The following is a 23,809-nucleotide window of genomic DNA, read 5'->3' on the forward strand; positions in this document are numbered from 1 at the left end:
CAGAGAAGCCATCAAATAATGATTTACCACCTCCTTCTCTCACATTAGAATAAAGTGACCCTGCACTTGGGTCTGTCCTCTCACGTACTCAAGACTTCACACCCTATTATCCCTTCACCTACTCAGACTTCACACCCCTTCTATTATCCCTTCCTCTTACATCAATTCCTCCCTCTTTTGCTACCAGACCATCCCCCTAACACCTAAACATGCTCTAATATTTCCCATCTGGCTTCTGTAAGACCACATCCCCCTGATATCCCTTCCACCGCACCGAATCATTCTAGATGTCTCATAGAGAACCTCAAATCCAACGTATCACAACTTTGAATTTTATTGCTATCCTTCTGTCCCATCCCCTCCTTTAGTCTTTCCCATATTGGTAAACAGCACCATGTTCCACACAGCAGCTCAAGCCAGAAACCACCTAATTCCTTCCTTCCCTCACCTCTCACATCTAATCCATCAACAAATCCTGTTAATTCTGTCTCCCAAATAGATCTCAAATCCATCCACTTCTCTTCATCTTCACTGCCATCACCTTAATCCAGGTCATAAAGAAAGGGTCTGTCTGACCAATCAATTCTCCAAACAACAGCTAAAGCTATCTTAAAAGTTAGAAGTGAATTATACTACTCCTTTACTTAAATCCTTCTGATGGCTTCCCAGTACCCCTAAAATAAAACTCACATTCCTTGCTTTGACTCTGCAGGATCTGATCCCTGGCCATCTCTCCCCATCATCTGTTTGCTCCGTGAACACCCTTTTCCCTCAACTTCTAGAACAGTAAGTACATGCTCATTCCAGCATCTGGGCCTTTACCTCTGCTTCTCCTTCATTCTGAGAGGTTCTCCCTTCCCTCCTTCAAAGAGCTAGCTTGTATCATAGCTTAAATGTCACCACTTTTGACAGCAGGTGTCCCTCCTACCGCCATTATTTTTTACTTCAGCACTTTTAACTCCTTTATAGTACAGATGGACCCCAACTTACAATGGTTTTCCTTATGATTTTTCACTTTATGATGGTGGAAAAGCGATATGCTATACTTTGAATTTTGAATTGTGATCTTTTCCCAGGCTATCAATGTGCAGTATGATACCCTCTCATGATGCTAAGCAGCAGCAGCAAGCCATAGCACCCAGTCAGCAGGCAATTGGGAGGATAAACAATCAATACACCTATAACTACTGTTTTTCACTTTCAGTACAGTATTCAATAAACTACATGAAATATTCAACACCTTATTATAAAATAAGCTTTGTGTTAGATGATTTTGCCCAACAGCAGGCTAATGTAAGTGTTCTCAGCATGTTCAAGGTAGGCTAGGCTAAACTATGATGTTCAGTAGATTAGCTGTATTAAATGTGTTTTCAACTTAACAACAATTTCAATTTGCAAAGAGTTTATCAGGACATAACCCCATAGTAAGTGGAGGAAGATCTTTACATATCACAATCTGTAATTCTGTTTATTCCCTCACTAGAATGTAAATGGTAATATTTAGAGAAATTAAGTAACTTACTCAAAAACTTTTTTTTTTTTTTTTTTATTATTTAAGCACTTTCTATGGATAGGCAATGTGCTTTTAAGGTACAAAAGTAGGCAGTGTCCCTGCTCTCATGGAGGTTAGAGTCACAAACACAACTAGTAAGTGACAGAGTCTAGAGACATATCCAGGTCTGATTCTTCAGAGCCCTATCTCCTTAACCCTTCAACTATACTGCCACTCTAGTACTAGGATATCTGGGATGGGGGAAGCAGCAATGTGCTTAATTGGCTGTTCACATGCTAATGAAAACTAAGGCTTGGAGAGTTTAAATCATCTGTCCAAAGCTGCACAGGTAGACATTCGAGAGATTAAGTACAATCATCAGCTAAGGCACAGAGCTTTAAAGTACAGAAAGCGTTCAAGAAACAAAAAGAATCCAGCTTGACCAGGTAGGGCGAGAGGAAATGTTGGAGGATATGGCTCTAGCACATTTTAAGAACAGTGTGAGGTATTAGTTTATCAGTCATTCGATAAATATTTACTGAGCACCAACTACATGTCAGAGACAATGCTAAACTCTAGACAAACAAGGGTGATGAAGACCAAGTCCTCACAGAGATTACAGTCTATTGGGGAGCAAAGTAGTACAGAACACTTACAGTTCAGAGGGATACTTGTTAGAGTGGAGCAAAGCAGAGAGTGCTATGGGAACACAAAGAAAGGACACCCAACTCAGGGGGGGGAAGTCCAGGAACAGTGTCTCAGCTAAGTGATGTCTAGGCTGAGATTACACACTTTAGCAGGGAGAGAGTATATAATTGCAAATGGCAGGGAAGTACCCAGAGCAAACTCAGGAAAGGCTGTGTACTGACTATCATCCATCAAGGAATTTTGGACTTTATACTGAAGTTCTTGTAAGTCACCTACATTAGAAAGCTCTCTTAAACTACAATAGGAAGAACTGAAGGGAAGAGGCAAAGACCAAATGCAGACAGAGCACGTGGAAGGTAGAAGACTTGAATGCAAATGTGAAAATGAGTGAGAGAAGCAATGCCATATTTGAGATAACCAGATGGCAGAAAAGTCAGGACCTTAAGACTAACTGAATATATGGGGTAAGAGCCTTGGACAGTTGGAAATAATAAAGGTTTTACTTTTCGACATGTAAATTTTAAGTATACCTTGGTACATAAAAGTGGAAAATGACCTGAAGGGAAAGACACTGTCAAGAGAATAGGAAGAAAAACCGCAGATTAGGAGAAAATATTTGTAAAAGATTTCTCTGATAAAGGACTGTTACCCAAAATACACAAAGAACTCTTGAAACTCAACAATAAAACTAACAACCCCAACTAAAAACGGGCCAAATACCTTAAGAGACACCTAACCAAAGATATACAGATGGCAAATGGGCATATGAAAAGGTGCTCCACATCACTGGTCATCAGGGAAATGCAAATCAGAACAAGATGATACCACTACACATCTAGGAGAATAGCCAAAATGCAGAACACCAACACCGCCAAATGCTGGTGGGCATGTGGAGCAACAGGAACTCTCATTCACTGCTGGTGGAAATGCAACTATAAAAGGCACTTTGGAGGTTTCTTACAAAACTAAACATACTCTTACCATAAGATTCAGCAATCCTGTGGCTTACTATTTACCCAAAGGAGTTGACAGGGTGTTTATAGCAGCTTTATTCATAAATGCCAAAATTTGCAATCAACCAAGATGTTGTCCTCTGGTAGGTGAATGGATAAAGTGGTACAACCAGACGGTGAATATTATTTAGTGCTAAAAAGAACTGAGCTATCAAGCCATGAAAAGACATGGAAGAACCTTCAATGCATCCTACCAAGTGAAAGAAGCCAATCTGAAAAGGCTACATGCTGTATGATTCCAATTATACAACATTCTGGAAAAGGCAAAACTATGGAGACAGTAAAAAGATCAGCCTGGGGGAGGGATGAATGAGTGGGTGGAGCAGAGAGGATTTTTAGGGCAAAGAAACTGTTCTTCTGTACACTACAGTGGTGAATACACAGCACTCAGTATACATCTGTCAAAACTCCTAATACAGAACACCAAGACTGAACCATGGACTTTGGGTGATAATGATGTGCCAATGTAGGTAGATCATATTGTAACAAATATACCATTCTGGTGGTGGATGTTGATAATGGGGAAGGATATCACTGGGGCTGGGTGAATATGGGAAATCTCTGTACCTTCTATTCAATTTTGCTCTGAAAGCAAAACTGCTCTAAAAAAAATTCATTTAAAAAAATTACCTGCAGGCAAGAGGATAATACATGGGTTATCAGCATTATAGATAGGAGTAAGTCAGGAAACAAATAAGTATTGAGTGTTAGGCACTGAGGAGATAGGAATACAAAACACAATTTTGCCCTTATGCATCAGGTGCTCTAATAACTATAGCCACAGCCATGGAAAACCAAATAATTTAAAGGGCATTAGAAAAAACACTATTTAAAAGAAATGATTAAGGATCATACTATTATAAAGTGAAAAAATTAACTCCAGTTGGTTTTGGGGGGAAGAAGGGAGGCAGGGTGGGATGGGAAGTCTTAGGCTTTCATATATTGATTTTATTTGTAAGGTGGTGTATATCAAAAATATTCAGAATTTACACATTTACAACATGTGTACAGAAATTCCATAATCATAACCAAAAGTCCGTAACATCTCTTTAAGCAAAAAAAGAAAAACCTCCAATCTTTTGGAAACTGAATAAATCAAAGCTTTAAAACACAATTTAAGGGGTCACTTTGCAGGGTTATGTAAGACTTGTTTTCAGAACACCGTATATACTGAAAATAAAATCCTAGTCTTCACATTATGTCACTGCTGTCTTGGCTAAATATTTCCTTTGTAATACCAATTAACTTTAGCCTAATTATAATATAATTACAGAAATTAAAGAATATTGCTCTACATCAGGTTTGTAAGAGCTTCCCAAAGCTCAGAAAGAACAAAGTGAATTAAGTTTGTTTCTGAATTTGTAGTTTGTGTACTACTTATCCTGAAAAGTTCAACATCTATTAATTATACTGTACTTCAGTTTGAAATATTAATAAATGTTACTAAATTATGCTGAAAAGATCCCAACAGGGAGCACCTGAACCAATTCTATAATATATCTAAGAAAAGATTTTGGCAAAACTAACTTTAGGGTTGACACTTAACCATTCCAAATCACAAGTTTCTGTAATTTCCAGAATGAAAAATTACACAATTTGTATAATCCACTTTAAGTCTCAAATAAAGTTCTCCCAACAGCTACCAATATCCTCTCCTCCACAATTTGAACCATTATTTCCCTGATAAAATTACCAGACCATTACATTTTTAAAAAAAATTTTTTTAAATCTTTATTTATTTTTGAGAGAGACAGAGTGAGTAGGGGAGGGGCAGAGAGAGAGGGAGACACTGAATCTGAAGCAGGCTGAGCTGTCGGCACAGAGCCCCACACGGGGCTGGAACTCATGAACCTTGAGATCATGACCTGAGCCAAAGTCGGACACTTAACTGACTGAGCCACCCAGGCGCCCCCAGACCATTACATTTATAACTATACTACCCTTTGCTCTTCCCTTATGTCTAAAAGGGGTGGTAACACCATAGACACCTAACATTGAAAAGGATTCGTTATTCCACTCTTCCAAGTTAGTTAACACAAGTCCCTGGAAGTGAACTGATCCATAAATGTGAAAGTGCTAAAAGGAAACCTCACTTAAGCACTTTGTTTTTTTTTTTATAATTCCAGACCACACAAGACCTATCCAAATTCCTTACTATATAAATTTCCAAATGCCACTATCTCAGAGTGCCTGTCAACTTACTATCTAAACCTCTTTTCATTTTGTGCAACTAAAAAAATGCAGTAAAATAAAAACCAAAGCACTAACAACGTACAATGTGAGCTCACATACTTTGGTCTGTGTACTTCCAACATATCCATCATGCCAAAATGAACTCATTAATTATTAAAGAACAAGAACCCAAGCAGCAAACATTTATTAACCACTAACCCCACTGCTCTAAGCCCTTCACCTATTATCATCTCATCAACTCTCCCAACAATCCTACTGGACGTACGTACTGTCATTACACCCATTTTGCAGATAAGGAAAATCAAGCACAGAGAGGTTAAGCATCCTGCCCAAGGTCACAAACGGGTGGGACAGGATGGAACCAAAGCTGGGAGTACGACTTCCGAGTCTGTGCTCCCAACATTCAACTGCTTTAAAGAGTTAACAATTTACCCTTGACAGCCGCTTATCTGGAAATGGTAAATGTTCAACTGCTAGAACAGGCAGTCTGATCGCTGCCCTATATCCAGACTCACAGCTTCTGTGACTTTGACAAATCAGCTACACAATCTGATTTTCTGAACACACAAACTGGGACTTCTCTGGATGTCAGAGCAAACAAATTCTGAATCTTTCCAGGAATGGAGAAAAGAAAAACCTACGCAACACTGTGGCCCAGGTTTCCCACATTCCTAAGTTATAATCTCAGAGACTCAAGAAAGGCCCCCAAACTACCCGAAAAATGAAGCCTAGGAAAACCAAGGTTTACAATAAAAACTAGGGCTTCCCTGGCAAGCCGTTCACGCGATCTCCTCTCTAAAGACATAAACAAGGGAGGAGGCTGCATTCTTCCCACCGCACAATGAAGGCTCAGGCCGGGAGCGGGAGCAAGAACGCAGCGCCATTGGGGACGACCGCTCCCGGGGTCGCGGGCAGGCAGAGGAGGCCAAGGACGGCCAAGTCGCCCCGGCCGGCCCCCGGGCCCAGAGAGGCACGGGGAGGGGCCGGAGCGAAGGGCCGGCCACTGCCCGCACTCAGCTGACCTCCGCCATGTTGGCCGCACACCCCGGGACCCTTGACAACAAAGGCCGGCACCGGGGCGCGGGGAGCGCCCGGCGCCTCCCCCCGCCAGGCCCGCCTCCCGGGAGCAGGGGGGCCGGGCCGGGCGGCCAGGAGGCCCTTCCCCGCCCTCGCCCGACCGCGCGGGGCCGACCCCCACCGCGGGCCTGCCGGGCCCGGGGCGCCGGGGGCGGGGGCGAGCCGGCTCGCGACGGCGGGCTGGGCCGAGCAGGGGAGGGGAGGGGCGGGGGGCGGCGCTCGGCCGAGCGACCGGGCTCTGGCCGAGACAAAGGCGCCCGGCGCCAGGGGCTACCCGCGCCCCCGCCCGAGTGGCGCGACCCGGCCCCGCCGCCCTTCCCGCCCGCCGCCATTACCGGGCCTGGGCGTCCTCCTCCCGGAGAGCCCCTCGCGGCCGGCTCCTCCCTCCAGGCCGGGCCCCACTTACCTGTGGGCGGAGAGCGCGCCTCGGACCCCGGTCCTGGCTCAAACGCGCTCCGTCGCCGCCGCGAACTCCCGCCACCGCGGGCAGTGCCACCGCCTCTTCCCCGTGCCGGCACCGACGGGACACCCTGGGCCGCCGCCGCCGCTCGAGAGCGCGCCCCGCAACGACTGTCCCGGCTCCCCCCTGGCCGCCGCCGCCGCCGTCGTTTCGCGCGTCCTCGAGCCCGCCGCGCGCCCCCGCTAAATACCACACACTGCGGCGGCCGCCATGAGGAGGCGCGGCCCCGCGCGCCGGCAGCCCGGAGGGGGCGGGGCTTCCCGCGGGCGCGCAGGCGCAGAGGCACTCGTCCGGCCGGCGGCGAGCTGCGTGGGCATCGTGGTGCGGGTCTCCGAGGGTGGCGGTTGGCGCTCTGGCTGCTCGGTTACCGTTGCTGCTACTAACAGCTCGCGCCCGACAAACGCGGGCACGTCACGCTCTCGCCCGCAACCGTCTCCGCCCGGAGGAAGCTAGCGCTTGCCTGCCGCGTGGTCGAGCGTCCCCCGCGGGGCTTTGTTTCGCGCGCAGCCCAAGGGGTAGTCCCGCACCCTCGCCCCTATTTACCGCCCCTCCTGTCGGGTTTGCTGGTTTCACGCAGTGCCTCCACCGACCCTTCCCAACTCCACTCTTTGCCAAAGGAAAAGAAGCCGGCTGCGGCGCCCACCGACCGGGACCCCACCCCTAAACACGAAGTCCAAGCCCCTCCCTTTGGTTTGAGCAGCTCTTCAGCAAAACCCGGATGAGTTTCAAAGGCTTATTTTAGCTGAAAAGTGGGTAGTGTGGAAAGCACGCCTTTCCCCATGTGTCTGCTCATCTGGAAGTCCCACTCATGGGACTGCATTTCTTTTTAAATAAAAAATGAAAAGTCATTAACAGTTCTTTGATGGGTACAATGCATATATCTGAGCAAACACCAGTGTCTGAGACATTTACAAACTGGGTTTCCATGTAAGATGCTCCATAAAAATACTGTTCTATACGAAAACTAAGAAGGTACTTTTTACATGGGGTATTAGAAAATATCCAGGGAGTAGTCTCCCCATTATCTCCAAACTCCTCACCAGTAGGAAAGCTTTGGGAATGGTAAGTTTTTATGCAATCACTCTACTGAGAACAAACTGAAAGTTTCAGATCGAAAGCCAAAGACACAGTTATTTTAGGTACTGATGCAAGCTGCTAATTTCTGGCATCCCTCAACAAATTTGTAGACTGTTGTGTGTTGATACCTCTACTTCTGTTTTCAACCTAATACTTATGGCTGCTCTCTTTCTATGGAACCATTATCACATCCAGTGTTTCTTGAGGTTGGGAAAGTAAAAGACCGCATGTTCTTAGCTGCAAGCTATAATACTAATATACTTCTGTTATGCTTGTCCCCAAAGCCCAAAAGTCAGATGAAGAACTCTGGTTGAGTTATGTGCAGTTATTGATATGTTATATCATTCATTTATTCAACAATAAGTATTTACATAGTGATTTTAATATGTTCTGTCATACACTGTGCTTGGACATGCATGGAGCTTACCTAGTCAGGAAGACATTAACTCATTTATTCTTCAATCACTCATTCCATCAATGACATGCAGTGGAATAGTTCTGAGAATAGAGACACTAGCCCTGCATTCATGGAGTGCATACAATCTAATGAGGTACACAAATATTAATCTCACAAATATATCACTAGGACTGTGGAAAATGTTACAAAAGAAATAAAAAGGTATCTGATGCCAAGAAGATACATAACAGGCCAGATAGATAATATAGGATAGGTGATTGAGTTAGAACAGAAGTTTTAGAAGGAATTAACCACATTGTGGGGTAACTGGAAGACTTGAAAAGGAGAAAAGCATTTCAGCAGAAAGCCTTGCATGCTAAGAAGCCTGCCCAGTTGCAGGAACTGAAAAACAATCTCCACTGTGGGTTTTTTTTTTCCTTGGAGGGATGGAGAAGGGACTGAGAGGGCACAAGTCATGGGTATGTGGTATAGACAATGCTGAAGTCAATGAGATCAGGACAGATCTTGGCTTTGTGGGCCAAGGTATCCAAATTATGTAATAGACAATACTTCTCAGACTGGTGAGGCCAAGAAAGGATTTACTGAGGGATAAAGTTGGAACTGGGCTTTGGCTAAAGGGTAAGAGTTGTCCAGAGGAAGATGGAAAAGGCCTTCCAAGCTAGGGTAACATATGGGAAGCCATAATCACAAAAAAGAATGGTATGTCCAGAACTGAACATGATAGGGATGTAGGGCTCAACTAAGGAGATTGGCCAAAATGAGTGAAGGCTGACCAGGGAGAACACATCTGTCTAAGAAAGAAATGAAGGCCTGAACCAAAAGATGGCAAAGAACATGTTCAGGAGGGTGTTCAAGAGACAGTTGGATCTGGAGTGAAATCAGTTGGATTTAGGTGAGGATAGGATGTGAGGAAGAGCCAAGAGCCAAGGTGTCATTTCTTATTGGGATTAGGTTCTAAATTCCACCCATAAAGAAAAATATATGTAATCAAAATAACCCTTAAAATCCTTTCAATTGCCCATAAATTAGCCTACATTGTCTGTTAATACAATCCCATACCAGATATGTACGTATAGAAGCCCAACATTACTTCTACAAAATATAATTTTACATTATTTAAACTGCAGTTTCCTCTCACATTTTTTTGGAGGTGGGGAGTTATTATAAGGTCAACAGAGTTCAGTTTCACTGCAGCTTGGAGGCAAGTTTTTCATTTTCACAGGTGATGTGTTGGGAATAGTCACGTGGCTTCATACTGGTTTGTAAAGGATGCAAGCAGTCACTTTCTGGCCCTAAGGGGGAGGAGCAACACTGGGGAATTGCTCCTCAGGACCTCTTGGCCTGTGCTAACAGTGCAATGGGCATTAACCAAAGAAAACTTGCCAATATGAAACTTGCCAAAGTTCCAAACACCCGGCTTTGCCAAAATCAAATTTTGGCCCCCTTATGTCCCTGACCAGTCTCCTATCCAACAGCATTTTGTCCATCTGAAAATAGCAGTCTCACCTGGCCCACTGCTGACAGGAGGGAAGTCACCTTATTAGCTGGTGGACTCTTTTAAGCCACAGGGGTTCCCAGGACAAAGCGTTCCCTGGAGACACCACACAGCAATCTCAAAGTGTTGGAACTTTTACCTCAGCTACTCAGAAGCAACTCTGCCCCTGGAATTCTAGCACTTGCTTTCCTTGGCTTTGATCGTGTCTGCTCTCAGCTAGAAGAGCCAAAATTACTTCTTCCTTCTCCAGCTTCCTGGTTATGCAAAACTAATCTCATTTGATTAATTTCATCTGTACTAATCTTAACCAGATCTAGGAGGGGCTCCATCTGATTTAGTTCATTCCTATTGGAGGTATGAATAGCTGATAGGTGAGACACAAACATCTCTACTATCAATGTTAAACATTTGAAGGAAAATAGCTCAATTGTGAAGTAATTAGGCATCCTTTTCTGAATAAAAAGACAACTGTAGGGGTGCCTGGATGCCTCAGTTGGTCAAGCTTCCAACTCTTGATCTCAGCTCAGGTCTTGATCTTGGGTCATGCGTTCAAATCCCGTGTTGGGCCCCCGCAATGGACGTGAAGTCTACTTACAGTATCAAAATTTTTAAAAAATAAATAAAAAATAAAAAAAGACAACTCTCCTTCCAGGACATCTAATCTGTAGAAAATCATTTTGTAAACTGTAAAGCCAACCCCACTAGTGCTCTACTTGATGGTATTTCAGGATGAGTGCTAAATATTTTCAGGCCATGCAGGGAAAATATTTCAAGGCAGGGAGACATCCTGTTCCCCTCAAATCACATCAAATGGTAATTCCATCTACTCCAATGAAACATACAGTGCTAGGCCTGTAGCTGACCCCTAGTAACTGCTCTGGTGATACTAAGCAACTTGACTTTCCTCTTTCCTACTTATGGATAAAGAAGACACTGATGACACATCTACACTTTGGGATCTTAAATGAACTCATAATAACCTGATATTTAATATGGGTCAGATACCAACTCACTGGCATCTTCTCAAAGACAATTGTTCTTTTCATGATGCCTGGTGAGATTCTACCCAAGAGATGAAGTAGGAGCAAGTAGAATAGGTAGAAAGTGTTTTACTACATTGGTCCATGATTTTTAACAACTGAATCGTGTTCACCATTAGCTATCATTATTTCTTTCACGTGGGAATTCTCCAAAAATACACACATACACACACATTCTTCCTCACCCCACATTCCCTTACATGACTATTTTTAAACGGTTCTATTAATTAAAAGCACTTGCACACATCTGTCTAGCCAGATCTTTGGGCATACCAGTGTACTTAATTTAAGAAACATGAGTTCAAATTATATATAGTCAAATTACAAATATTTTGTGTTATATTATATGTTATATATTTATCAGATATACTCCATATCGTCCCTCCAATACAATGCAATGCTATAGTAGCTTTCCAAATGCTCCCAAAAGCTCAAAGCCTTAGTCTCTCTTAGCATAGCTCTCCCTCCCCCCAGTCACCACTGCCCTTTTCCCAAAGCACAAATCCTGCTTTTGTTTAGTCCTTGCGTGGTGCTGCTCTAATTAGTGGATTTCTGAATAGGTCTCTGCAATCCCTGAATTTTTAGAAGGCCCATATTTCAAATTTCTCTTCCATCAAGCCTCTACTAGTTCACTGACTAATTTGGTGAATGCATTAATATCAAGGCATACAGACTGTCCTGTAGTCAAAGCAAATTGTCCTTTGCATGGATTATACACAATCTCAGATAATGTCAAAGTTGTCAATACAGTTGTTTTACTATGGACCAGTTCACACGACCAAACCCATCACTCCGTAATCACTGATGGCCTGTTTGCTTCCAGGCAGTCATAGAGAACTCCTGCCCAGGAAATGACTGCTAACTCCTCTTATGTTAGACCATCAATACCCATTTATCATTCAGCTTAGCTCCTTCAGGATAGCTCTGAAGACATGTTAGCATTTCCTTCCAAGCTTAACTCTGCTGCTAGCCAAACGGAGAGGCTTTCTGGCCTGAAACTGGGAGGCACTCCTCCCTCCCAAATAGATTCCTATCAGCTTTGCAAAGGAAAGCAGGTCCCCAACATGTCAGACATGCCTGAAGCAGAGCAGAAACAATGTTTTCTTTATCAGACACACCTGTTGCAAGTCATTCTCTGTCTGGGGTTAGTGACTGTATTAAACAGCATCCAAAACGAATTCTGCCAAACATGGTAGAGAAGAAATTGGAGATACACCATGAATGTCTAAAAAGGTGACTGGGACTAACTGTAGAAACTTCGAGAAAGCCCAAATGATCAGAAAACGCATTAGCCCACAACTTCTTTCTCCTTGCATTTAATCTATTTCTTCAGGAAAAAGATTACAAGCTAGTCAATAAATTTTGCAAGAAGCTAGAAAATCTTGCGGGCCTGTATGCACCTGGTGGTCTGTGGGAGAACATGATATTAACAATTATTTTCCAAAGGTCAGTCTTTAAATCATTGAAATGCAACTAGTATACGTCCTGAGGCTTTTGCTATAAATCCTGCCCACCCTCACTGCTCCCCCCACCCCCAGTACACACATAGTCATTTCCAACGATCCAAATCTTTTCTTTATAATCAGGATTTAGCCCTTTTAAAAAATTATATGTTGATTTCCTGTTATGTGCTAAGGAGTAAAGGCAGGGACAGGACACATTCACCACTGTGTCTCCATTAAGAACGCAGTGCCTTAGCACAGGGCCCTCAAAGTTTTCGTTAAGCAAATGAAGACTATTAGACAAGAACCATGTGATTAAAAACTGGTTGTAGATGGAATCTATTTACTGTTTTTCTTGTCCATGCTTTCACTCATTATTAGCAGATATCTTTTCCTTCTTTCTTAGAAGAACTAGCATTTGTTGAACTCGTAACATGCTTAAATTTACACACTACTTAATTTAAAATTAGGAATATGTAGGAATATTTCCTCATCATTTCAGGATGAGGAAACTGAAACTCAAGAAAGGGTGATTTTTCCAAGGACACATACTAGTAAGTGGTGGAGTGAAAGTTAACATTCAAGTCCACTGGACCACTAAGTTGTGCTGATCTGTAAGGGTTTACACATGAATTATTTTCAAGTTCAGGATTTGCCATTTTAATAATTTTAGAATTAATAAAAGTTTATGGTATATTATCTGGACAACTGCCTACAACTGTCTATATTAATTAAAAAATTAAGGTGTAAAGAGAGAATTGGGTGGCTCAGTCGGTTAAGGATCCGATTTTGGCTCAGGTCATGATCTCAAGGTTTGTGAGTTCAAGTCCTGCATTGGGCTTTCTGCTCTCATTGTGAAGCCTGCTTCAGATCCTCAATCTCTCTCTCTCTCTCTCTCTCTCTCTCTCTCTGCCCCTTCCCCACATGCTCGCTCTCTCTCTCTCTCTCTCAAAAATAAACTTAAAAAAATTAAGGAATGTGTGTAACTGGAAGGAATGACTGTGTAAGGAATGTGTGAAACACTGAAGTTGCAGATGGCCACTAGGAAAGGGGGTTCCAGATAAAGACCCAGTGAAGGAGAGGGACAATGACTTTCAATTGAATTATTTTTAATCACCTATATTGTGTTGCTTTTATAATTAAAGACAATAAAGACAACAACAAGCCTTTAAAGACAAAGTCTGTGAGTTTAGTTTTTTGTTTGTTTTTGAGAGAGAGCATGAGCCTGAGCAGGGGAGGGGCAAAAGGGGTGGGGGTAAGAGAGAAAGAGAGAGAGGGAGGGACAGAGAGAGAGAGAGAGAGAGAGAGAGAATCCCAAGCGGGCTTCATGCCCAGCATGGAGCCCAATGTGGGTCCAAAGTCTGTGAGTTCTAGACTTGAGTACTAAATTAGTGACCCTAGACAAGTAATTTAACCTTGTTGCCTTCGTTTCCTCATCTATAGTTAGAGACCTCTGTTCCAGGGTAGTTGTGAATATTAGATGAGTTAATCCATGTAAAACATTTAAGGCAAGGCCTGGCTGGGGTAGAGAGAACACAACAGAAGGGGGCAAGGGGATGGGCACTGTGGCAGACAGAATAATGGCCCCCCAAACACCCACAAGTAATCTCCAGCACTGTGACTATGTCCCCTTACAGGGCAAAAAGGACTCTGCAGATGGGGTTAAGGATCTTGAGATGAGGAAATCATCCTGGACTGTCCCATGTAATCACAAGGGTCTTTAATCAGGAAAGATGGGAGGAAGAGAGTCAGAGAGAAGGACATGTGAGGACAGAAGCAGAGATCAGAGTGGTGGCAGGAAAGAGCCTTGAGCAGGAAAAGCAGGTGGAGTCCAGAAAGCTGAAAAGGTAAGGAAACAGACTCTCCCCAGGAGTCTCCAGAAGAAACCAGCCCTGCAGACACCTTGGCATTAGCCCAGTGAGACTGATTTTAGACTTCTTGACCTCCAGAACCGTAAGAAGATACATTTGTGTTGTTTTAAGCCACTGAGTTTATAGTAATTTGCTCCAGCAGCACTAGGAAGCTAGCACAGACACAAAAGGAAGTATAAGCCCTCAGTCAACAAAGATGGAAACAGAAGTGACAGCCCACTAGGATGGCACCCTTTCAAATATCACAGAACATCTGGATACAAAGCAAAAACCGTCCCTGGGCAAATCAGCCAACAAAGTGAAGGCAGAAGGATGTCTTCCTGGTTTAGTCAGGACGTTAGGACTGAAGAGGCCATCAAAGCTCATTGAGCTGCATGTTTACATGCATGGAATCTCATAGCCTTTTAGTCCCTCAAGAGAAAGCAAATGCCTGCCTGCTAATATTTTAGTGCGACTGTCCCTACACATTTGAATAACTGATTCTTCATAACTGTTTCTTTGGTAGTCAGTAAGAAACAGCGTCTTGCTGTTCACCCCTTAATCAACAGAAACATTGATAAACCCGGCTGACTTTCCAGGTGTATATGTGTATTCATAGACATTTCTTTTCTTCTTTATTTCTTTTAATAAAAATGTAGCTCTCAAAGATATCCTGAGAAAAGCACTCAGGCTTACAACATTACAGCTTTAATGAGCCAAGAATTCTATTTTTTCCCTATTACACAGAACAATAATTCTTAACAGCTTAAACTTTCAAAGCACTTCACAAGCATTTAATTAATCCTCTCCACTGCCAAAGAGAAGGAAACTGATATTCATAGTATCTCATCCTGACATCCTTTAATTTGGCAAGACTTCCGCTGGCTTTGAAAAAGTGTCTGTACCCCTAAGGTTATTTGGGCCACTGTTGCTTAATCGGTCCTTCTTACCTAATGAAACCTGGTAATCGGAGCGGTTTAAATTGCCATCTCATCAGGCCTAGATGGGGCAGGGAGAACTGCTCTGAGCCTGGAAGAGAAATGGCAGTGATTCCCTCAGAGAAATGACAAAGCTCGTCTGTACCGAACCTGCGAGATGTGGCTCGTGATTAAGGCTGATTGCCAATTGCTTCAGAGACTGATTCACTCCGCGGAACTGGGGCACGATGTGTATCATGAGGCCTTCTCAGACCTCAGCTCTCTTGAGGCCCAGAGGGAGCCAGCCGCTGAATTTCACTGTGCTCTTTGCTTAGCCTCTCAGATGCGTGGGAAGCTCTAGGAAGCCCTACTTTTCTCTCTGTTCAGGCCCGTTTCCTGCCTAAGGTCTCAATAACATAGACCAGCCATGCCATCTTGCAGAGCGAGCCAGACTTTCTGTTAGCCCCATGTTCCAAAGGCCTTTCCCCTCCTCAGCCTCCCACCAGGCCTGCTCTATTTACTATATTTTTGACTAGCTAATCTCTTTCACTCCATTATGTCAGTTACACAGGGGCCACAATAACGTCAAAGCCCATTTTCAATTCAAGGAAACAAAACTCAAGAAATGCTTTCTGAGTGCGTGTTGTGTGCCAGGCACTGTGGGATCCTAGCTAGACAAGGTCCCAGACTGCAAGAACCTTGATTTTAAGTAAGATAAATAGCCAAATAACTATAATACAATAATGGAGGTGCCAACAAGCTGTTGCTGAGAGAAAAGGGCGTGAAGAGAAGGGAACATAGCATTTGTAGGGGGTAGGAAGGAATCACTGGCAGGTTTTTGACAGAGGTGGCTTTTAATATAGCCTTTAAAGGATGTGATTTTAGTGAGCATAATGGGAAGGTGTGACATCATGATATACAAATAAATATATAAAAAGAAATATGAAAGATTTGTATTTGGTCCTTGTCCCTGACAGAAGCACCTGTGTTCCAGACCCTTCCATCCCTCACTCTGTGTACCTCTCCATCTGTCTGTTCTTTTGTATCCTTTATAATATCCTTTATAGTAAACTGGGAATGGTGAGCACAGCACTTCCCTGACTTTTGTGAACCATCTGAGCAGATTACTGAACCTGAAAGGAGGGGTTGTGGGAAGCCATGACTTCTCAGCCGAGTCAGACAGAAGTGTGGGTACCTTGGTACCCATTCCTTGCAACTGGTATCTGAATTGGGGGCATCCTTGTGGAACTGAGCCCTTAAACCTATGAAATCTGATGCTGGCTCCAGGGAGTTAGTGTCAGAATTGAATTGAGTTGTGGGACATCCATTTGGTATCAGACAAGCTCAGCATCACTGGTCTCACAGTATGTGAGGTTATGGTGCTTTGATGTTTAACCTGCAAGGGGCTTGAAATCCCAAGATCTGAGGTGAAATCCTACATGTGTCACTTACTCCTGATGTGACCCTGGGCAAGTTGCTTCACTTGAATAAGCCTGTGTTTTCTTGTCTCCTAAAGCCAGGAATGGTTTTTCCAGTGGAAAAATCCCACACATTTGGTGTCAGAAGTATTGTGAGTAAAACCAACTCAGAGAGGGTATTCCATACCAAGAGACTGGGACGTGTGCAACGTGTGCTTGGGCAAATAGAAGCCCAGTTTGGCTGGGCCCTCAAAGAAGTACAGATGGACGGCTTTGAACCAGATTGTTCAGCTTTATGGGCTGAACACTTGTTGATGTGTTGCCACAACTTAGATTATTCCTGTACCACTGTCTGAATATTCTCCAGATCCACATATCATCTGTACTCCACTTCACATCATTCCTTATCAGCTCACTGTGTTATGTAAATTTTTTTAAGATTTTATCTTTAAGTAATGTTTACACCCAACGTGGGGCTCGAACCCACAACCCCAAGGTCAAGAGTCACATGCTTTACCAACTGAGCCAGCCAGGCACCCCTATGTAAATATAATGAACACTGTATCAGGGGTCAAAAATGGCCCCACAGACCAACTACCCCACCGTCTGTTTTTGTATAGCCCACCAGCTAAGAATAGTTTTTATATTTCTAAATGGTTGAGAAAAAAATCAAAAGAAGAATAATATTACATGACCTGTGAAAACTGTATGAAATCCGGATTTTAGTGCCCAATGATAAAGGGTTTTTTTGGGACGCAGCTGTGCCCATTTATTTACACATGGTCTATGGCTGCTTTTGTGCTGTGACAGTGGAGTTGAATAGTTGTGACATAGACCATACATGACCTACTCTAAAATGTTTACTCTCTGGCCCTATACAGAAATAAAAAGTTTGCCAATCTCGGATATAAAGTAAATGCATTAACATATACATCTGGAAGTCCTGTCACTTGTTATAAATGAAAAGAAACTGGAACAAATCATTTTAAAATAAAAATAACACCAGCAGGACACACTCAAGTAACGCCTTGGGAAAGCACTGATTTGTTGAGCACTTACTTTGTGCCACACACTTTTTGCTAAGCACCTTTATATGGGATAATAATGATAGCAGCTACAGTGTAGCTTATGATTTAATGTGAACAAATACTTCATATATATTATTTAATTTAATAATCAAGATACTTGATTGGAAATAATGCTGTTTTGCTTTAGGAGACAAGAAAACACAGGCTTATTCAAGTGAAGCAACTTGCTCAGGGTCACATCAGGAGTAAGTGACACATGTAGGATTTCACCTCAGATCTTGGGATTTCAAGCCCCTTGCAGGTTAAACATCAAAGCACCATAACCTCACATACTGTGAGACTAGTGATGCTGAGCTGAAAAGTCCATTCCTATGTCTGAAACCAAGGGGAGCTCTTAAAAGTTTCTGAGCAGGGAGAGTAACATACTCAGAGCCCTGGTGTACTAGCATGGGTCTGGGCATGCTGAGCAGGAAAGATGGGACTGGGTACCCTGGAAACAGGTCAATTTAAAACAAAAGGGTATCAGGGAATGCCCATGTTCAGAGAGGAAGGCAGGAGGAGCAAGACCAAAAGAGCAGGGGGCTGGGGCACCTGGGTGGCTCAGTTGGTTAAGCATCTGACTCTTGGTTTCAGCTTGGGTTATGATCTCAAGGTTTGTGGGTTTGAGCCCCATGCCAGGCTCCAGGCTGACAGTGTGGAGCCTGCTTGGGATTTTTTTTCTCTCTCTCTCTGTGTCCCTCCTCCACTCATGCATGTGTGCTCTCTTTCAAAACAAATAGATAAACTTTAAAAAAAAAGAGGGGGGATGCCTGGGTGGATCAATTGGTTGAGCGTCCAACCCTTGATGTGGGCTCAGGTCATGATCTCGCATTTCATGGGTTGAAGCCCCGCGTCAGGCTCTGAAGCTGACAGCGCAAATCCTGCTTGGGATTCTCTCTCTCCCTCTGCCCCATCCTCACTTACGAGCTCTCTCTCCTTCTCTCTCAAAAACAAATAAACTTTAAAAGAGAGAGAGAGAGAGAGAGAGAGCAGGAGGAGGAGGGACCCTCTTGGGAGATGCATCCTAGAACGTAGGGATAACAACTAGGAGTGAAAGGGACTTCTGAGAATGCCAGCAATCTGTGTACTTCTGTGGCCAGAGAAAATAGGAGAAGCAACGTAAAGAGAAAATAGGGAAAGATTCAAAGGCCCAAGACAAACAAGAGGTGATGATGAAAAGAGCAGAGAGGAAGGTTAGACCTGGAAGTAAGACATACCTGTCTTGGCCAGTACGATGGTTTAAAACATATTGGCTCAGGGGTGCCTGGGTGGCTCAGTCGGTTGGGCAGCCGACTTCGGCTCAGGTCATGATCTCGCGGTCCGTGAGTTCGAGCCCCGCGTCGGGCTCTGTGCTGACAGCTCAGAGCCTGGAGCCTGTTTCAGATTCTGTGTCTCCCTCTCGCTGACCCTCCCCTGTTCATGCTCTGTCTCTCTCTGTCTCAAAAAAAAAAAAAAATTAAAAAAAAATAAAACATATCGGCTCAATGAGGACTTTAAGAGACAAAACAGATGAACATAAGGGAAGGGAAACAAAAGTAAGATAAAATCTGGGAGGGGGACAAAACAGAAGAGACTCATAAGTATGGAGAACAAACTGAGGGTTACGGGAGGGGTTGTGGGATGGGGGATGGGCTAAATGAGTAAGGGGCACTAAGGAATCTACTCCTGAAATCATTGTTGCACTATATGCTAACTAATTTGGATGTAAATTTTAAAAAATAAAAAATAAAATTAAAAAAAACCATATTGGCTCAGTTGTTTAAGCGTCTGACCCTCGATTTTGGCTCAGGTCATGATCTCACAGTTTGTGGGTTAGAGCCCCATATCAGGCCCCAGGCTGACAGATCAGAGTCTGCTTGGGATTCTCTCTCTCCCTCTCTCTTCCTCTTCCCTGCTCATGCTCACGCACATTCTCTCAAAAAATAAACTTTTTTTTAAAGTAAAAAAATTAAAAATAAAAACATATCTACAAATACACCTTCTTTCAAAAAGTAGAGCTTAATCCCCCAGTCCTTCAGCATGGGTTGTACTTGGTGACTCATTTCCCGCAAATAAGACAAAAGCGATGGTGTGTCACTTCCAACACGGGGAAAAAAAAAGCGTTTGTTTTCCTCTTGTTCTCCCTTTTTTGGATCACTTGCTCTAGGGGGTCCAGTCACTTTGTCATGAAAACACTAAAGTGACCTTCTGGAGAAGTCCACATGGTCAGCAACCAAGGCCTGTTACCAAGAGCCAGCAAGGACCCCATGCCTCCAGCAATGGCCTTGTGGGTGAGCCCTCGGGTAATGGCAGCCCAGGCCCATGAAACCACAACTTCATGAAAGATCCTGAATCAGAATCACCCAGCTAAGCCACTCCCAGATTCCTGACCCACAAAGCTGTTTAATAATCTATGCATGTTGTTCGAAGCTGCTAAGTTTGGGGTAATTTGATAGACATCAATAGATAATTAATAAAGTTAGCAATAGGAGCCTCTTGGCCAGGAACCACTAGGGTTTCCCCCTTTCCTGGAATATCTTAGAAACATAAAACCTAAAGAGGCCACAGGGACTCTTATTCCAATTCTCCAGAGTGGGGAAGGGTTGGTGGCAGAGCTTACACAAAGACCCACATTTCCAAATTCCCCACACACAGTGAAACACCTCTGCCCCCCTGCAAGTCTCCTTCTCCTCAGTGCATTTGCCCATCCACTCATCCCACAAATATTAAGCACCTACTTCATCTGAGTACTGGCTAAACAGCATTGAGTAAGACAGACCTGTTCTCTGGAGTTTACATTTTAATGGGGAAAGGCAGTGGTGATGACACAAGTAGGCACATAAATAATTTCAGACAGCATTAGGTGTTCTGGAGAAAATAAAACAAGGTAATGGGGAGATTCCTGAGATGGGAGGCAGGGTATGGGTATGGGGTAGACAATAGGCCTGCCGCTATCATTACAGGGACAGACCAAGGGCACAGATGGAGGCCCCAGACATATGTCTAAGTATTTAGAAGTATAAATCAAGCTAACAGACTATGAAGATATGTTCTACTATCCTATGTGGGAAATATGTCCCCATAAAGACCTGGAATACATGATCTGAATTTAAAATCTGCAGCCTTCCCAGAGTCCCACACCAGAACACAGCAGCATAGAGAGAGCCAGCTCAACCTTTAGCCCTCTTCCTGACCCCTTTTTCTCCCCACATGTCCCCCACCCTCACTCTGCCTCACATCAAGGGGACTCACCTGTGCTTGAGTGGACATTGTAGCCCAGTATCCCAGCTCTGGCCTCACCCCACTCCCAAACACAGGCCTAAGCAGGTGTTCTCTTAAGGTTCTGTCCATCCCCTGGAGGAGAGAAAGTAGGGGGAGGTGCCCAAAGCCTAAGGAGTTGAACAGGGCTGTTGAACAGAGATTCCAAGGCCCCACTCACTGAAGCATGGTCCAGAAGGGAGCTTCAGGTGGGCACCTCTCTCTGGTCTCTTAGACTCCTCACACCTGAGGGGCATGGCCAGAGGAGGACCAAAGCTAGTCTGTTACAGGTAGTGCATCATTTTCCTGCTGCTGTTGCAATAACCACAAACTTTAGTGGCTGAAAACAACACAAATTCATTGTCTTGCAGTTCTGTAGGTCAGAAGTCAGGTAGGATCTCAAGATTAAAACCAAGATGTTGGCAGCCTGTGTGCCTTTCTGGAGGTTCTAGGGGAAAATCCATTTCCTTGCTCATTCAGGTTGTTGGCAGAATTCACTCCCTTGCAATTACAGGACTGAGATCCCTGTTTGTTTGCTGGCTGACAGCTGAGGTTCATTCCTACCTTCTTGTATTCCTGACCCATCACAGAATCATAGCCTAATCAGAGATTGTTAGCATTGGAAAATGGTGTTGAGGACACTGAGCCACCCCACCCCCTCCAATAGATCCCACATCAAGAGACCTTGGACAAACCCCAAGTTCTCCTAACTCCCAATTGATTATTCCTTCCCTTACATTTCATTGCATTCCCTATCAGGAAGGCCACCTCTCTGACAATCCACCTCCTCATGTCTTGCAAGAGCCAATCCAAAGGGTGCCCTTTCTGGAAAATCTTCCCTGCTGTGTTGTGACTAACCTTATGCTCTATCCCCTTTTGGTAGGCAGACAAAATTTGGCCAGCATCTCCTCATTTTTGTTCTCTGTTAGCTGTTTGTATGTGTTGTCTCCGTCACTAAATCACACATGCATTGTGACTTCTCTAGTTTTCCCATAACAGACAGCAAAGTGATAGAAATGTTTTCAGTGGAGAAAGCAGGGAAGTAAGTATGATGCAAAATGGAAGGAGACAGGACTTAACTCTAGAGTCCTGATGGCAGTTTCAGGCTGGTGATGTGTACAACTTCTCTGAGTGGTCTGTGTTGTTGTTGGAATCAAAGCAGGGATGTTAAAGAGGTCATCTATGCAATCAAGGCTATGCCGGAACACAGACTCTCTGGTACCCTCACCCACACCTTTAACAAACATTTCCTTCCTCATTCTGTCTTGGGCACCTTCCTTAGAATATGTGTCCATTTTTTGTTCCCTTGGAGTTCACGCTTTCTTAGACTCCCTGAAGGGAAGTTACAGGATGAAAACAGACTAGAAATATAAAAACAGAGACCACTGTGTCAGGGTTATCTTTAAGAGATTCCAGAATTTAAAAGCCTCCAATTTGCAGATAATTCCCGGAGCGCCTCTTGCTGGCTAAACATGCCAACCAAAATGATTTTGTAAACATAAAAAGAACAAAAAAATTGGGTTCCACTACCCAGTTTGGTTTCCTCCTGTAAGTAATGATGCAACTTTTCCTGCCCACGCCCACCTGATAGAATCAGAGTTAGTGGAAAGGCACTGAATATTTATGTGAAAATGCATTTAGGGTGTTGAATCCCCAGTAAGTTGTTAAATTTTGGGCCCAGGAAAGTGAAGTTATTCGTATAATGAAGAATTGAGCTCTTGCCATTGAACTTGGACCCTTGGTACAGGGATGACAGGGAGAATTGTCAGATTTCCAGGCGTCCTTTGCCAGCTTGATAAGTATTACAAGACCTGAAGGCCATGGTAGAGAGCAGCCAAGGATGAGACATGAAGCAAACGGCCAGGGTAGATAAGTACCTTGCTCAGCAGCTTCCAAATAATTTGGTCGGGGGGGTGGGGGGTGGATTTTTTAAATGATTTTATTTTTTTTTTTAAGTAATCTCTATAGTCAGTGTGGGGCTCAAACTTAAAACCCCGAGATCAAGAGTTACACATTCCACTGACTGAGCCAGCCAAGTGCCCCAATTTTTTTTTTTTTTTGATATTTTAAAACTATGTTAACAACAGAGGGGGCTTTTTCTCCCCCTTGGAAAAAGTATAAGATCTGAGAGTGGTCACATTTTTTTTCCCTGGGTATTAAAGAACAAGGTAGGACATTATGCATCTGGCACCATTAGGGGCCTCGTTGTTACGGTAACAGGGATGGGTAAGCATAGATTTCCAAATGCTGAAGGCCTCTAAGTCAATATAAGGATGAGCATTGGTGAAGCCCAGGTAGTGAAAGGAAAAAGCAAATAAATACTGTCCCCTCTTGCCCCCTGGCCAGGGCTGCACAAAAGAGTCCATTAAACTAATTGACGCAGGCCCTGCTGGAGAGCTGACAAAAGTCCCAGCTGGGTTAGGTTTCCCCACCTCGTTTCCTAGTTGGGGATCTCAGATAGCCTCCCTTCACTCGGGGAAGCTGGGTCACACGGGCAAAGCAATGGCCAGGAAGCTGAACAAGAACCCTAAGACCAGCCTACTGAGACCTTGTTCTTCCCCATCTGTGAAGTGAAGGTGTTGTTCTAGAAACCTTTCAGCTTTAATTCTGTGTGGAGAGGCAAATCTTTATTTTAAAAAAAAAAAAAGCTCTCAGAAGACTTACTATTTACTGGATAGCTACCATGTGTCAGCTGCTTCTTATTAACACTTAATCCTCAAAACTCAAGTAGGATTTGTCCGTTTTGTCAATTGTTTCTCCCATTTTATAAATGAGGAAATTAGGTTTGGGAAATATAATAACTGAGGTCGTTAAAGTCAGGCAGGCATACACCAGCCTGCACCCTGAAGTCTGTCTGGGTCCAAAGTCCATTTCTTTATACCACTCTGCTCCCTATCACCTTTTATGTCTTTACCACTTTCTATTATAAGTCACCAGCCCTGGAAAACCTGATAGAAATCACAGA

At 43.7% G+C, this 23,809-nt stretch overlaps 1 protein-coding gene across 5 annotated transcripts in view; it reads right to left on the bottom strand.

The window, feature by feature from the left end:
* The window catches only part of SIAH1 (siah E3 ubiquitin protein ligase 1), an 83,377-nt gene that overhangs the window by 24,256 nt on the left and 35,312 nt on the right, over positions 1-23,809 (bottom strand). The window contains exon 1 of one of the 5 annotated variants that reach the window (XM_042969182.1): positions 18,825-18,921. The exons of 3 other annotated variants lie outside the window; for them this stretch is intronic. The gene's annotated coding sequence lies outside the window, so the exon portion shown is untranslated. Of the gene's footprint in view, positions 1-6,829; positions 6,908-18,824; positions 18,922-23,809 lie in introns of those variants that run through there. One more of the 5 variants, XM_042969181.1, reaches the window with a different exon arrangement.

This window comes from Panthera tigris, chromosome E2 (genome assembly GCF_018350195.1).
Source record: "Panthera tigris isolate Pti1 chromosome E2, P.tigris_Pti1_mat1.1, whole genome shotgun sequence".
NCBI lineage: Eukaryota > Metazoa > Chordata > Mammalia > Carnivora > Felidae > Panthera > Panthera tigris.